This window comes from Schistocerca piceifrons, chromosome X (genome assembly GCF_021461385.2).
Source record: "Schistocerca piceifrons isolate TAMUIC-IGC-003096 chromosome X, iqSchPice1.1, whole genome shotgun sequence".
Classification (NCBI taxonomy): Eukaryota; Metazoa; Arthropoda; class Insecta; order Orthoptera; family Acrididae; genus Schistocerca; species Schistocerca piceifrons.
The window spans coordinates 56,505,360-56,519,719 of NC_060149.1; positions in this window are offsets into that span (position 1 = coordinate 56,505,360).

The following is a 14,360-nucleotide window of genomic DNA, read 5'->3' on the forward strand; positions in this document are numbered from 1 at the left end:
TAATTGGCGAACGGAGTGTGAATACTCTCCCGTATGTGGCAAGAGTGGTAAACGCTGTTTCTATACCCGTGATGAACAAGGTACCAAATGGTAAATTCCAGACGATAGTGCGAGGAAACGGACTGCAGTTTATACCACAAGCATGCTAAAGACTGGCCTATCCGGTCTTCTGATTTGTCTCCCACAGACCATGTATGAAATGCGGTGGGAAGACGTATACTATCATTGAAGCCTCTAGGCACGAATCTTCATGAAATGACACAGCATATCTTTGAGGTATGGCTCGAAATTGCTGATGACATTCAGACCCTTCTTGTTTCTATGCCACAACGAAAAAAAGTACGTTCGTTCCCTTCGGAGTCAGAAATTTGGTAATTTGCGGTAAGGACTATGGGACCAAACTGCTGAGGTCATCGTTCCCTAGGCCTACTCAGTAATTAATCTAACTGAACCTAACTTACGCTAAGGACAACACACATACCCATTTCCGAGGGAGGACTCGAACCTCCGACTGGGGGAGCCACGCGAACCGCGACAAGACGCCTCATACCGCGCGGCTACCCCGCGCGGTTCGGAGTCAGACAACACACTGATGTTGATAACAGATATCAGTTGTGAGTGGAATACAAGTTCAATCATTTGATACACATTATGTGGCGAACAGCTCCGCATAGTTTGGTAGTCATTTGACTAGTGGTTATCCTGCAACACTTTCCATTTCCATTAGTGTACGAGTATTATCCGCACGCAACAGGTGTGTTGAGAAAAAAATATTTTCTCAAATTCTTGCAAGTAGATACGTTCTCATTATCTCAGAAGTAGCTTTGAACTTGACACACGACGTTATTCCAGAGGATCTTTGTAAGATTCCTACAAAAATTAAAAACAAAAAATACCACAAAAACGCAACTTTTCAAAAAACTATTCAGTCACTTCGTGTTGGTGAAAATCGAAGATATATAAACATTACTCATAAGATTTCTACTCCTAAATATCAGCACCTCTCAGAGGTAGTCTCTGTTGCCAGGCGAACGATCTCGACTTATCTTAAATCATATTGAGCAAACACCGTTAACAGGCAGCTGATTCCACTGCCGAGGTGGTTACCTCATTCAGCACCATCGGGCGTGGCCAGTACGCGGATGGATGTCCACCTGTCAACATGTCCGAGCTGTTAGCTTCGGCCGCACGTCAGTGTTTACATCTGCGCCAGCCGTACTGTGGCTTCGTGGATAATTCTTCGCTACAATCGTGAGTTCTTGGTGATCTTTCCGAAAATCGGTAAGTGAAATGGCTGCAAACAATTGTAAGAATTTTACGGTGCAATGCACTTCTGACAGAATCGTGCGGAGGTCAACAAGTTTAGAAATCAACACTTCCATACGAGATATTTTGTGTGTGCCAAGAGACGAGTTAATAGTCATGCAGTTAGATTTCTACCTGTACTTTTATTTTCTCAAGTTAGCGGGCCACAAAATCTGTGAAGGGCTGGTGTCCGGAAAGGATGTAATCCGAAAATTCAGGCATATTAATAGCAGCATTGGTGTTGTTGCTGTCCAACACGCATTTCAATTGTACGAGTTTTAACGTACCTTTGGAATATCCGAAACTGGAAATATCTACGACATTATGTTCTTGCGGAGCAGAAGCAAAATGGTTCAGTGCGTACTGCTACCAAGTCGATAGCAGTGTTCAGTCTATTCGAATTGACGTAAGCACGCAGATCCCGCCGTAATTGTCCATCGGCGGATGATGGGCGTACATACGATATAGCGGGCAACCGCAGACATGCGGAATTTGTAACTCGGTGGATCGACTTGAGTATGGCGGTCCCAATAACGGGCGGTCCCCTCTCCAACTGCCAACGGAAATTTCGCTTGTCGACGGATCTCGTTCACAAACTTAGTTGAGTAAGATAGTCCAAGGCATTGCGGTACCACCTTCAGAACCATCGCATGTTCTAGAGGTAGACGCGGCGGTTCGCCCTGTCGGACAACCCCAGCCTGATGTAGTTGGTAACTCAAGTTCGGTCACCGTGCAGGAAACAATGGAGACTGGCTTGTCGTCTCTGGTTTTCCCAGCAAATGGTGCTGAAGACACCCAAGCGGGCACCAAATTGTCTAAATCATAAAAGAAGTGCATATTTAAGATCGTTAAGGATGCCCCGCACGCGAAGCACAGTATTAATGAGAGCGACCAGCAGGCCTCTCATCCCACGTCCTTCGTAAAACTAATGAATGATCTACGTAGCCACGCACACAGGGAGCAACAAATCTTGCAGAAAGCCCCACGTTCAGAAAGTTCAACGAAGGCAGAGAGAAGAAGCGAGGGCTGCGTTCTCACTGGCACTCGGACAGCGAAGGCCGCAGGAGAACGAAACACAACCGACTGCTACAAGTTTCCAAATGGGAAACCTCACGACCATCAACTGTATAAAAGAAGTCAAGAGGGGACAAGGTCCAGGCGCAGACTTTGAATTTTAATATCAATTTTTTCTCTTGTGGGTCTTATAGTGCATCGGAATGATTTAGTTGTTACAACTGATCATCACTAGAATTAAATTTTCCTGTAAACTAGAGGCCTTGATAGATTTTTGTAAACCAGTTGTAGAACATTTAAACGAAGTGAGCAACATGGAAGTCGACTACCTACCAGGTTTTAAGACTTTTAAATCTCGACCCATAATGCAAGTGCGGGATCGGTATATTAGTCAGCCATTCATTAGATCATAAAAAGGTCTCCATATTGTCCAACGGACGCGGCGTACGCTGCACGGTGGAAGATATGCTGTTTGTTAATGTTCATGCTCCGTCAGGAACTGACAATAGTCTCGTGAATATAGACAATTTTCTACGCCTGATCAGAAATAAGCTCTGTATATTCTCTTTGTAGCCGCCAGCGAGTCCTATGACGTCATCGCCGAATTCGCTGTCTCCGTGAGCTCAGAGACTCGATTCGCCCGTCTCTGGTGTATTTGGAAATATTTTGAAAACTACAAATGGGACAAAAGAGAAGATTGTAATAAAAATTGTTCGTCTAGGAGGTGGGCATCCAGTGACAACAAACTCGACCCATCTACCCCATCCTCATGGAAGGGGAGAGGGATCAGCTTTGAAATCTTAAACAGGAACCCCTGTTTTTTTATTGTGGTTTCAGCATCACCGAAAAAAGAATATGTACCCTCTGTATTTAACATTCTTCCTTGTGAGGTATATGGCTCTGTAATTAACAAAAACCAGTATGGGCCAAAAACCGTTGGAAAAAAGTTAATATCCAAAAAATACACATCAGGTTAGAATCCCAGGAGGTCAGAAGGGCAGTTGCTCTTGAATCTTTAAAGAGGAAACGGGTTTTTACAGCAAAAAACCTTGATTTTTCCAGAACACAATACTTGGTCCTCATTGTTAGTGTAATTTCTTTCACAGATATCGAAATGGAAAGCAGTTGGAACAATTTATTGGTTTATTCGAGTCCACTTTGGCCTGATGGCACAGCAAGCTTTTACTTCGATTAATAGTAAAAGACATTTCTAGGTTGCAACCTACAACTGTCTTTTAGTATTAATCCATTGGTTTGCTTACCAATGAACTTGAAACTACTTTTTGCTTTACCTGCGAACTGTGAAAGAAATTACACAAATAATGTGGAAAATGTCTTGTATTAGGCTCTGGAGCATGAAGTCAGGACTAGCCTTACGCTCCTGCACGCTTCAGTGAAGGAGTACGAGTAGACGAGAGACGAGTATCAAGCGACCGCAGCGCCACCGTTCTCAGACTCGTCATACGCGCGGAGCCACAGCGGGAACGAAGGAAGGCGGTATAGCATAGACGTAACAGCGGTGCCTAGGTATGTAAGGAACGCAACCCGCAACATTAAATCGGACTCGCTCCGTTTCCCATCCCAAGTACCCACTACTACAAGGTCACGAACAGCGTTACAATACTGGTGGGATACTTTAATTCTGTTACAGATAACGCGGACCAACAGTCGAGGGTGAAAGCTGGATGTTCATAGGAGCAGGAATTACGCGCAGAGCAGGAGGTAATGCGCCCGGCGCACTGCGTCGTCCACTCAATAGTGACAAAATAGGGTAGGTGTTTTTCGACAGAGCGCAGTGCGGATTGAGCCAACGCTTAACGTCAGGCGCGACAGGACGACTGGTTCTGGATGAGTCTAATGCGTTGTACGCTGTGTTACAGTGAATGAGCGCCAAATACCGTGGAAGAGTGTCCGTGATCTCCATAGAAAATAGAGAAAGGCTACGGCTACGAAAACGAAGAGCCAGCTACTGGAACCGTCTGACATTTATAGAATGTGTGTAAGATGAAAGGGACATGTTTTCAAATGTTATATCGCACTCTGGAAATATCGACAGTTGCCCTAACGTGTCTGCGCAACCCAAAAACTGCCTCTGAAGCAACGTTGACGGAAACAGTTGAGAGCGAATCATTTTCCCCAAAATCTCAGTAAACATCGGAGCCCCCTCTTATACTCCCATGCCAACGTCCTCCAACTAAAAAGAGGAAGGAAAATGATATCCTCCTGAAATATTTAAATGAGAACAAAGAAGACATATTTCACTTTAAAAACTATCTGGAGGAGCTTTTGAATCAGCACCACAGGAGGATGAAATAGAAATGTTTTTCAAAACCATGGTTATAGTCATGAAAACATTTCGGCCAGATCCAATTACGCGGACGAAGGTTGGAGTCTTACGAACTGTCACAGAGATGTCTGTGCGGTTCTAGTTCATTAGTGAATTATAATGACAATCATTCCTCCTCGCAGCGCGCGTCAGCACCGTTCCCCAGGTCCATTACTGACACGCCAACAACGCCTATTAGTGACTCTACTCAAAGAAGTGATATTGTCACTCATTCACTCGGTTTTTCACTAAATGACCTTACTGGTGAGTATTACTAATATAACAAATAACTCAAAACAATACAATCATTTGTAAAAGGTTCCATACATTATTTGGTTTAAAAACCTCACTGCAGTTAATGAAAATCGTTTTGTGGTTGTATATAGCTAAGGTTTTTGTTGTGTGTTACTAGCTCGTAAAAAGTTTATATGTTCATTTAATTTCTTGCAAATAACAAAACATTATTAATAAAAACTGTAAGGAAACTACTTTTACACAATGTACTTCCCAGAGAGCGCGTTTAGGCTTAACAGTTCAGTGCCCTTACAGTTTAATTTTCTGGGAAAACATAAATTCGTATTTAAGTTTTGAGTTCCTGTCGACGCAAAACGGCATGCCCTGTTCGCTTGGCGCAAAATACTTGTTCCTAGGAAAACCTGGCTGAACAAGAATCAAGCACTGTAGACATTAATATATGACCTCAGTGTAACATACACTTAGAGAGAGCTCTACCCCATTCACACCGAGTCCACTCATTGCTAGACAGAGTCAAAATGACCACATTTACGTGACATGAAACTGCGCTAATGCTGTAATAAGCACTACTATAGTGAGTACTGAGGTAAAGCATTTCGCATTCTCAGATCAGTGTGCATACATGTACCCAGGAAAATTGCCGCCGTTGGTGAAACAGAGGTAATCCGGAATCTGGAGACTAAATACTTAATATCTGCAGGAATCAGCACTTCGATTTGAACCTCAGCAAAATTAGCATCAGTCTGTCGACAAAGGTACTAACATCCACTGGCTCACAGATTGGTGGATTACTAGCGCGAAACTAGCTTCGAGATCAGCCCTACAAACTTATAGGGCAGACAAAGCATTTTGGCAAAAGTCTACAACGGAATTCTATCTTAAGTGCTTAAAGGATGCCGTACATCCCAATCTCAGGAGCTCATCCGACTTTTTGCCACGATTAAAATGCAGCAAGGTTGAGCTTCTTACCAAACGCAAATCTCAAGCAGAAAGCACAGTAGTTAGAAGTCGCCTGATATGAAATATCTATGGGGAAGAACCATCCGTTAACAGTGCTATGAGCGAACACAAGCATCGCCACCAAAGTAGGCCGGACGGATTAAAAGGGAAAACGCGATGTTGTCGGAAATTCACTCATATTTATCTAACTTGTTTAAACAAAAGGAATTGGCTATCGTAGTCGTGAATAGCTTTGACCAAGGAATTCAAAACCTATACGAATACTTCATGGAAAATGAGATATGCGACGAAAAAAAAGTCTACGTCCAGTTCTAGGACACATTGGGCGCAGCTATGACAGGGCTTGTCAGAGAAGCAGTTAATGGCTTCCAATACCCACAGCCTTGCTGTTCAAATAGGGTTCAGAAAAGTTATAGATTGCAACTGGATGATGTAACGAAAGGAGAAATACAAACAAGAACCTTCTGATACTTGAAAAGTTGTATCTTAAGCTTTGTAGCACAGGCATCTGCAAATATTACAGTCCTGCAGAAGAACTTTTCTTTGACAATGCATTCCAAGTTTATCAAACACACAAAATCTTACAACAAGATAATTTTAATTTTGATGATTTTTTTTATTGTTATGAAAGGACAATATTTCTTCTGTAAGTGGGTTATTATAGAGACGAGTTCCTTTTTGGAAGGATGTTGTGTTTGATTCAATAGACAAAGCTTTTCTTTTTAGATTTTCTATGTATAATTCAGGAATGCATTTAATTCCGTTTGCCCATATGCATAGGATTTATTTTTTCCATAGAAAAAAATGGAGATCTGTTCATCAGTGAATCAGGCTACTGACTGGGCTTTCAAGTTCATGGCGGTTTCTTACTTTTACTAATTATATAGAGACTTTGATTAGAAACTCTCTGCAGTGGTTCATGAAGTAAGGGCATGCGACACTGTTGATGCTGATCCGTCTGTTTCATGGAGACGTGAAGTTCGGTCCCTCAGTGGTATTCACGACGATTAGACCATGTGCCGTCACCGGCTTCCATCCTCTCCCAGTTTCATTACCAGCTCGAACATGACACTACTGTCACACACACACACACACACACACACACACACACACACACACACACACACACACACACACACACCCTACAGTCACCCAGTCACCTACACTTAACAGTCATACATACCCACACGACTCTCAACATCGCGAAGGAAAAGTGCCTGCTGACGTCAAGGATGTGAAAACGTTTGTAATTAGGCAGCTGGACCTTATTTCGGGCTATCCCAACCATTCATTCTATAGGAAATTTCTTTACTTTATTGTCAATACTTCCACATTACCAAGGCTTTCTTCCATAACGTTGCCGTGAATGGAGTTGAAACAAGCAGTGTGCCTGTACAGTAAGCAGGTCTTCTGAAATGAAACACTACAGGCTCTCCACCTCACAATGACCAACTAATATTAGCGGAGCTGCTTAGCGCTGTGTTCTCGCAGCAGATATTCCTAGCTGTATATTCCTTGGAAGCGGAACTCTGAATTCCGAACAGCTTCCGGGTATCGCGTGCATTGCTGCAAAGATCCCAAACAGCAGGCAAAGAGCGAATAAGGGACTCAACCGCGAACAAGATTCGAAACGTAAATCTTACAATTTATATTCCTACAACCTATATTTTACCTCATAGAAGTAAATATACGTATTAGTCACCTAATTTCTCCTCAGTTCCTGAACTGTGAATTGTGCTGGAAACTGAAACCTGAAGACGACAGATTGTCGGCAGCACACCAGACATAGATGTTAGTCACTGACGGCTATGAAAACCATAACAACTATACAAATACTCAACGTATGTCGCCGACCATATTCCAAAAGCAGAAGGCGACAGACAAACGTTAGTTACTCTGGAAGGTAAAATTGTACCGAGACAGTCTCCCCCGTCACGTCCCTCTTATACAGCGTACGTCACACTTTCGGGTTTGGTGGTATGGTTAATCTGTTTCACGGGCAAAGACAGCCGTGTGGGATCACGAATAACGTGTGTATGTACGAGAAACTGCTGACAAATAATGCCTCCGAATTTTTTATGAGAAAACACTTAAGCTTTTTTAAATAAAACAAATGTTATTAACATTCAACATCTTTATTCTTCATGTCTACATATTTTCAGCCCTCTGCAGCTAGAAGGCTCCGAACTGTAGATTGTAACATGGCGGTGTGTAACGTAACTATGTTTTTTGGTGAGAAACAGCTTGCTGTAGCTGAGGTTCGAATTCGAAGAGTTCGTCCACAATGGTGCACCCTCTCCTTCAGCATAACAATGCTAGACAACACACGAGCGCTGCGACATCTGCAACGATCAGACGCCTTGAGTTCAGTGTCATCGATCATTCACCGTATAGTCCAGACTTGGCTCCATCTAATTTTCATCTGTTTCCAAAACTTAAAGAACTTCACTCTGATAGTGATGCGATGCAATCAGAGGTGAGGTTGTGACTCCATCAACGGAATCAAACATTCCACAGTGACAGCACAACAAACTGGTCTCTCGTTAGGATAAATGTCTTCGTCCCCAGGGTGACTATGTTGAGAAATAAATATGTCGACGTGAAGAATGAAGATGTAGAATATTAATAAAGTTTGCGTTATTTAAAAAGGTTTAGTAGTTTTAACATAAAAAATTCGGAGGCATTACATTTTAGCACGCCCTCGTATTAAATGTGTTGCGTGTATTAGCCTGTTCACCTGTTCTACATACTGCGCGTACAACGCACGAATATGCGACGAGCTCAACGTTTCCTCCAGTGTCTGAGGAATGAAGGGTAATAATTGCAGACAAGATCATTGCAGGTAAGTGGGACAGTGTATGGAACAACATACATATTCAGTCAACAGATCTGGTACAATTAAGGGCCATTCAGACGTAGCCACTTATCAGTTCCTCTAAGCACTGCTACCGATGGCGAATGATGCAGGCAAATGAGTAGTTTTAGACACAACTACAGTCACTAAGCGGTGGTGCTGGTGTCCGTCGTCCCGATTGGCGACCACAAAAAGTGGCTCCATTTGTGACTCTCCAGTGAACGCGATGGCAGCGTTCAGACTGAGCTACAGCCACACCACTGTTTGAAACGCAAGAGCGAAGTGCTGCTTACGCTCGAGTCGTGGGTCGCTTCGTCCCTGGCGAAGAAGCCGCTGTAAAGAGTAAACGGGTGGCTCTGCACTGTCGTAGATAATGTCGTTGGATAGGGAATTCACAGAACAAGCATCAATACAGAAGATTTTTGGAGTGACATTGAAAAGCAGCCTGCCATATGGCATCTGAAATACGACGATTACAGCAACGTGACCGCAAAGAATAATGCGTGGTAGTCCATCGTACAGAAATTTAAAGCAAATTTCACTGGCACGTCCACAACAGAGGAAAACTTAATCAGTAAAAACGTCATGTTTTTTTCCACCAAATACCAGTTCAAAATGGTTCAAATGGCTCTGAGCACTATGGGACTTAACTTCTGAGGTCATCAGTCCCCTAGAACTTAGAACTACTTAAACCTAACTACCCTAAGGACATCACACACATCCATGCCCGAGGCAGGATTCGAACCTGCGACCGTAGCGGTCACGCGGTTCCAGACTGTAGCGCCTAGCACCGCTCGGCCAACTCGGCCGGCACCGAATACCAGTAATACAGGAAATATTGTAGTAGCTAAAATAATTTAAAAATTCAGTACAAGCAAAGATGTATTTCGAGCAAACATAACTGCTGTATGTTAATCTTGATTTTAAATCTCATGTTCATTTAAGTCATTATCATGTTCCTTCATTATATAATCACCAAATACTGTTAGTAGCATTTCCAGGTAGAGTGTTGTCTACTGATATCCAACACACAGAATGTGCCCTCAGACTTGTACGCACCTCTTTTCCTGACCGTTTTATGCAGAAGGCAGATTTTTTCTACTGTAATTTTTGCCAATTTTTTTTATCATTTAATGAAATATCCGAAACTTATTGCTCAGTATTTTTCACGACACGAACAGTGCTTGCAGCGGCACTAACGCGCGTTTGGAACTCCACTCACGCTCGGTAGCAACACCACTGACGTCAGCTGGAGCGCTGCTTGCAAACCACTGAGCAGTGGCATCATGTAAAGGCCTATGCGAGGAACGTAATGGTAGCGTTCAGACTGCGTCACAGCCGCACCACTATTTCAAATGCGCGAACGCTGCGCTGCTAACGGACGAGTTGTGGGCCGCGTTGTTCCTAGCACAGTAGCTGCTGTAAAGCGGAAGTGGGCACCGTTTGCCTCGGAGCTCTGGTGCCACGACCGGCGACCTCCTGACAACTTATCTGGCGACATTTCGAATATGCTGTTTTCTTAATAACCACTTCTACAGGGTGTACCGAAACCATTCGTTCAAATTAATACAAGGTCTAGAGAATATCAAAACAAATATATTTAATTATGGTACATATGGTCCCTGACCCCAGTTTCTGATGCTAGGGACGGTTTATACAGAAGTTCGTTTAGAATGCTAGTTACAGCAGTGGAATTCACAGGAATTGCTCAAAAGTGCGATCATTGGCCTGTATGCACGCAGTACTTTGTTTGACCACTGGCTGTCATGTCCCTTCGAAGATTCCTAGCATGTCCGCAGTGGTATCAGCAACGACGGCAAATTTAGCGACGAATTCTTCTTATGTTCCCGCAACGGTTTCATACACCAGGTGCTTCGTAAGCCCACAGAGGAAGGAATCCAGGCTTGGAAGATCACGTGACCGGGATTGTCAGACGACAGGGTCATCTCGACAAATCCATCGACTCCCGAAGGTGGCTCTCAGATGATTCCTCACAGCTATGCTGAAATGGGCTGGCGCACCATCGCGCTGGAAGTATATCCTCCAACAGATTGACGACACAAGTTCCTTAAAGATGCGATATCTCCGTCTGTTGAGGCATAATGGAAGAATGTATGGTCTAATCAATCTAACACCGAGAATTCCGGCCCACAAACAGAATCGCTGATGATGAGCACGAGGTCGAGTACCTCGGTAGATTCGCATGTGCACAAACATGAGAATTGTGGATATTTGAATTTCAGTAAGTGCTCCCAGTCAATGACGCCGACAAAACAGCTTACGTCAGTACCAGTAATTAAATGTTCCCTAACGTTAAAAGCTGACTTCAGAGGCAATAAACGCCTTATTGGAACATGTTTGTTTCGATGTTCCCTGACTCCTGGTAAGTTTGGATTAATAGTTTCGGAACACCCTGTCAGTGTAGCGTGCAAGCTATAAGTGCAAAAAATATCAAATTTTAATGGTCAATTTTAAACAGACATCAACGTCAACGCTTGTCTGTCCACTGGTAGAATGGCCTGTCTCATAGCAGTGTCTTTTCGTCGAATCATGTTGCACATTCCAGGTAAAAGTTATTCAAATAATTTTATGGACATACGAAAATACGAAAAAAATCATCATCTTGTTGATAATTATCAAGTAATGCTCTACAAATTCCAACCATCGTGTGCATCCAGAATCTCCTATTTCGGTGCTCATTCTTCCTGCGAATGACAAGCATACCTGGAGTGATACCAGTTTCTATATCCATTTTCACTAGGATACTGAGGGATTTTACATACGGTGAGCAGAGATTGCAGCTTTATTAACGATCGTTTGGAGCGCCACTAACATTCGGTAACAGCGCCACCAATATCAACAGAAGAAATGTTAGCGAACCACTAAGCAGCACCGTAAAGTAACCCTGGGCCAAGCCGGCGGAATAACTGCCTAACGCCTTTTCTCAGAAACAACACCAACTGCGATACGATATCCAATCGCATCAAAGTTACATGACGGAATTATCTTAACTATGACCTAATGAGGTAGAGACGCTGTCCAAAACGGTTCATGCACCCATGCTGACTGCTGTACATCGGCAACGAAAGATGTAATCTGGACGCCAGTACCGCATCTAAATATCCACTGATTGGCGACAGGTAGCCTTCTCAGGTGAATCACGTTTTAAGTGCCACTGGGCAGATGGTCGTCGACGCGTAAAGCCCTATAACAATCGTCGGAAGGGTCCAGGCCAGAGGAGCGAGCGTTATTACCACAGCAATGTTTTCGTGCCACTCCTCGGCACAATGGCATATTACCAGCAGGGCAATGGAACGTGTCACACAGCTCGTTGTGTACACTCATGGTTCAAGGAGTCCCAGGATGAGTTTACCGTACGTTCTTCTCTACCAAAGTAAAACCAGTCTAAACTCCCCCCAACAGCCCATGAACGTCAATCGGTAGTGACACGCCAACGTTTCATCCTCAGCCCACAAGCGTCACTGAATACGGTTCAAATGATTCAAATGGCTCTGAGCACTATGGGGTTCAACTGCTGAGGTCATTAGTCGCCTAGAACTTAGAACTAGTTAAACCTAACTAACCTAAGGACATCACAAACATCCATGCCCGAGGCAGGATTCGAACCTGCGACCGTAGCGGTCTTGCGGCTCCAGGCTGCAGCGCCTTTAACCGCACGGCCACTTCGGCCGGCCTGAATACGGTGATACAGGGGAATATGTTCCGAACACCGCTCTCATGGTCCTGTGTCAGTTTACGAGATCAGAGCTTCTCAATCAAGTAGCTCCTCAGATTGCATCTTCAATGGCTGAGTGCAACCCGCTTGTAAACAGCGCTAGGCAGACCGGATGGTCACCCATCCAAGTAGTAGCCCAACCCGACAGCCCTTAAATTCGGTGTTCTGACTGGAACCCGTGTTAGCACTGCGGCAAGGCCGTTGTCTACCAAACTCGCCGGGTTTAATCCCAGTTGGGAATCTGTGGGACCACCTCGCACGATCTGTTCGCACTATGAATACTCACCCGCGAAACCTAGCGCAAATGGGCATTGTACTACACTCAGCGTGGCTCCAGATCCCTGTCGGTATCGTCGAGAACTTCACTGACACTCTTCCTCCACATTGGCGCAGCAGAAGGTGGTTATTCAGGCTTTTGTAGGTGGTTACATTAATGTGACTGGACCATGTATAATCAATTCAGAATACTATTTCATACTTAAGAGCGTAAAACTTGTCAGCCCTTCCAAGTCAGCTGTATCAGGTGTCATAGTGCGAGACAAAGATAAGAGGAGTCGTTGCCGTAAGAGAGAGACATGCCGTAATACGCTGGTGCAGTAATACGCTACGTCGCCCTTCAAAGCGCCACATCCCACCTGCCGATCAGTGACCAGCGAGTTATCGTAACCAGTGGCGCTTCGGCATGCAGCGTAAGTCACATTTGCAGTGACCACTGCACAACAAATCCGATTTAGCACATTAAGTGCTGCCTATCTGGTCAGGCTGGGGATCGGATTGGCAAATCATCGATACGGCATTCACCGTATGCTAGGCTTCTGTCGCGAGGACACCGCTACTGTCCCAACAGGACCACCTACACTAGTGTTCAGCTGCAGCACTGGTAGGCAGAAGGTCGACTTCCCACCTGCTAGGCCATTTGGTGCCTACCATCGCTTGATGCTGCCAGTCAGACCAAAGAATGGAGTTCACTCTCCAGATATCTATACTCCCATCACTCACGATGGCTGTGGAGAGATTGCCAGCATGTCTTGCGCTTGGCCTGGCTATACCAGTTTGCCACGTCAGCTCCTGACGCTGCTCAGCAGACGGCCAGGAATGACAGCAATGGAAGGGCGGTCCTCTGTCGAACTAAGCTAGGCATAGCTGCTACTGGCCTTTTCTCGACAATGCTTTGCCGCTTAAGTCCATCGGTGGCTTACCATTCTGAACTATTTGAAAGTAAATGAAAGGCTTCTTCTGTCATCGAACTGCCCCACCACCCTCTATTAGAGAGGACCCAGAGGAGTTGGTGGAGGCTACAATGGCGGATCGATGACCGTAACAACAAAGGGTAACAGTCGCAGTAGCTCTTCATCACTGGTTTTCTGTGGGATGCTACAAGTACGTGGTGATTTCAAACTTCCTGTGGGCCCGAATAGTTATTTGTACCGTTGCCTTTCTCTATAGTTGGTGACATTTTCATCTATGTTTTTGCTTTTGGTAGTGATAGGCGGTAGGCAAATAGGCATACACATACAGGGTAATACTTTGGGAGGCAATTCAGCACTTGCTTGATCAAATCACTCAAATTCGAGAAGTTAGTTTACAAATACACAAAGAACTAGACCAGCTACAATATAGATTTGCATATGGAACTTGAAAAGTTACTGAAGGAGAGAAGGGAACTGCTTCTGCTACCGTGTCCTTGCCTATCTTGGATTCAAGCACCGCGTCGTTAGTAACTGATTTTCCAGACAAATTAGGGGAAGATATTTTACATTTATAGGCAATTTACTTACAGCAGAAAAACTGGGGGATGGAATGACAAGCAGTTACGGAAGGATTTTTGTAACGTAAAGGAGGAAAAATACCTCTACGTTTTATTGTGAACAGCTTAGTAGCATTGTACAATGACTACGAGTGTCTGTGGA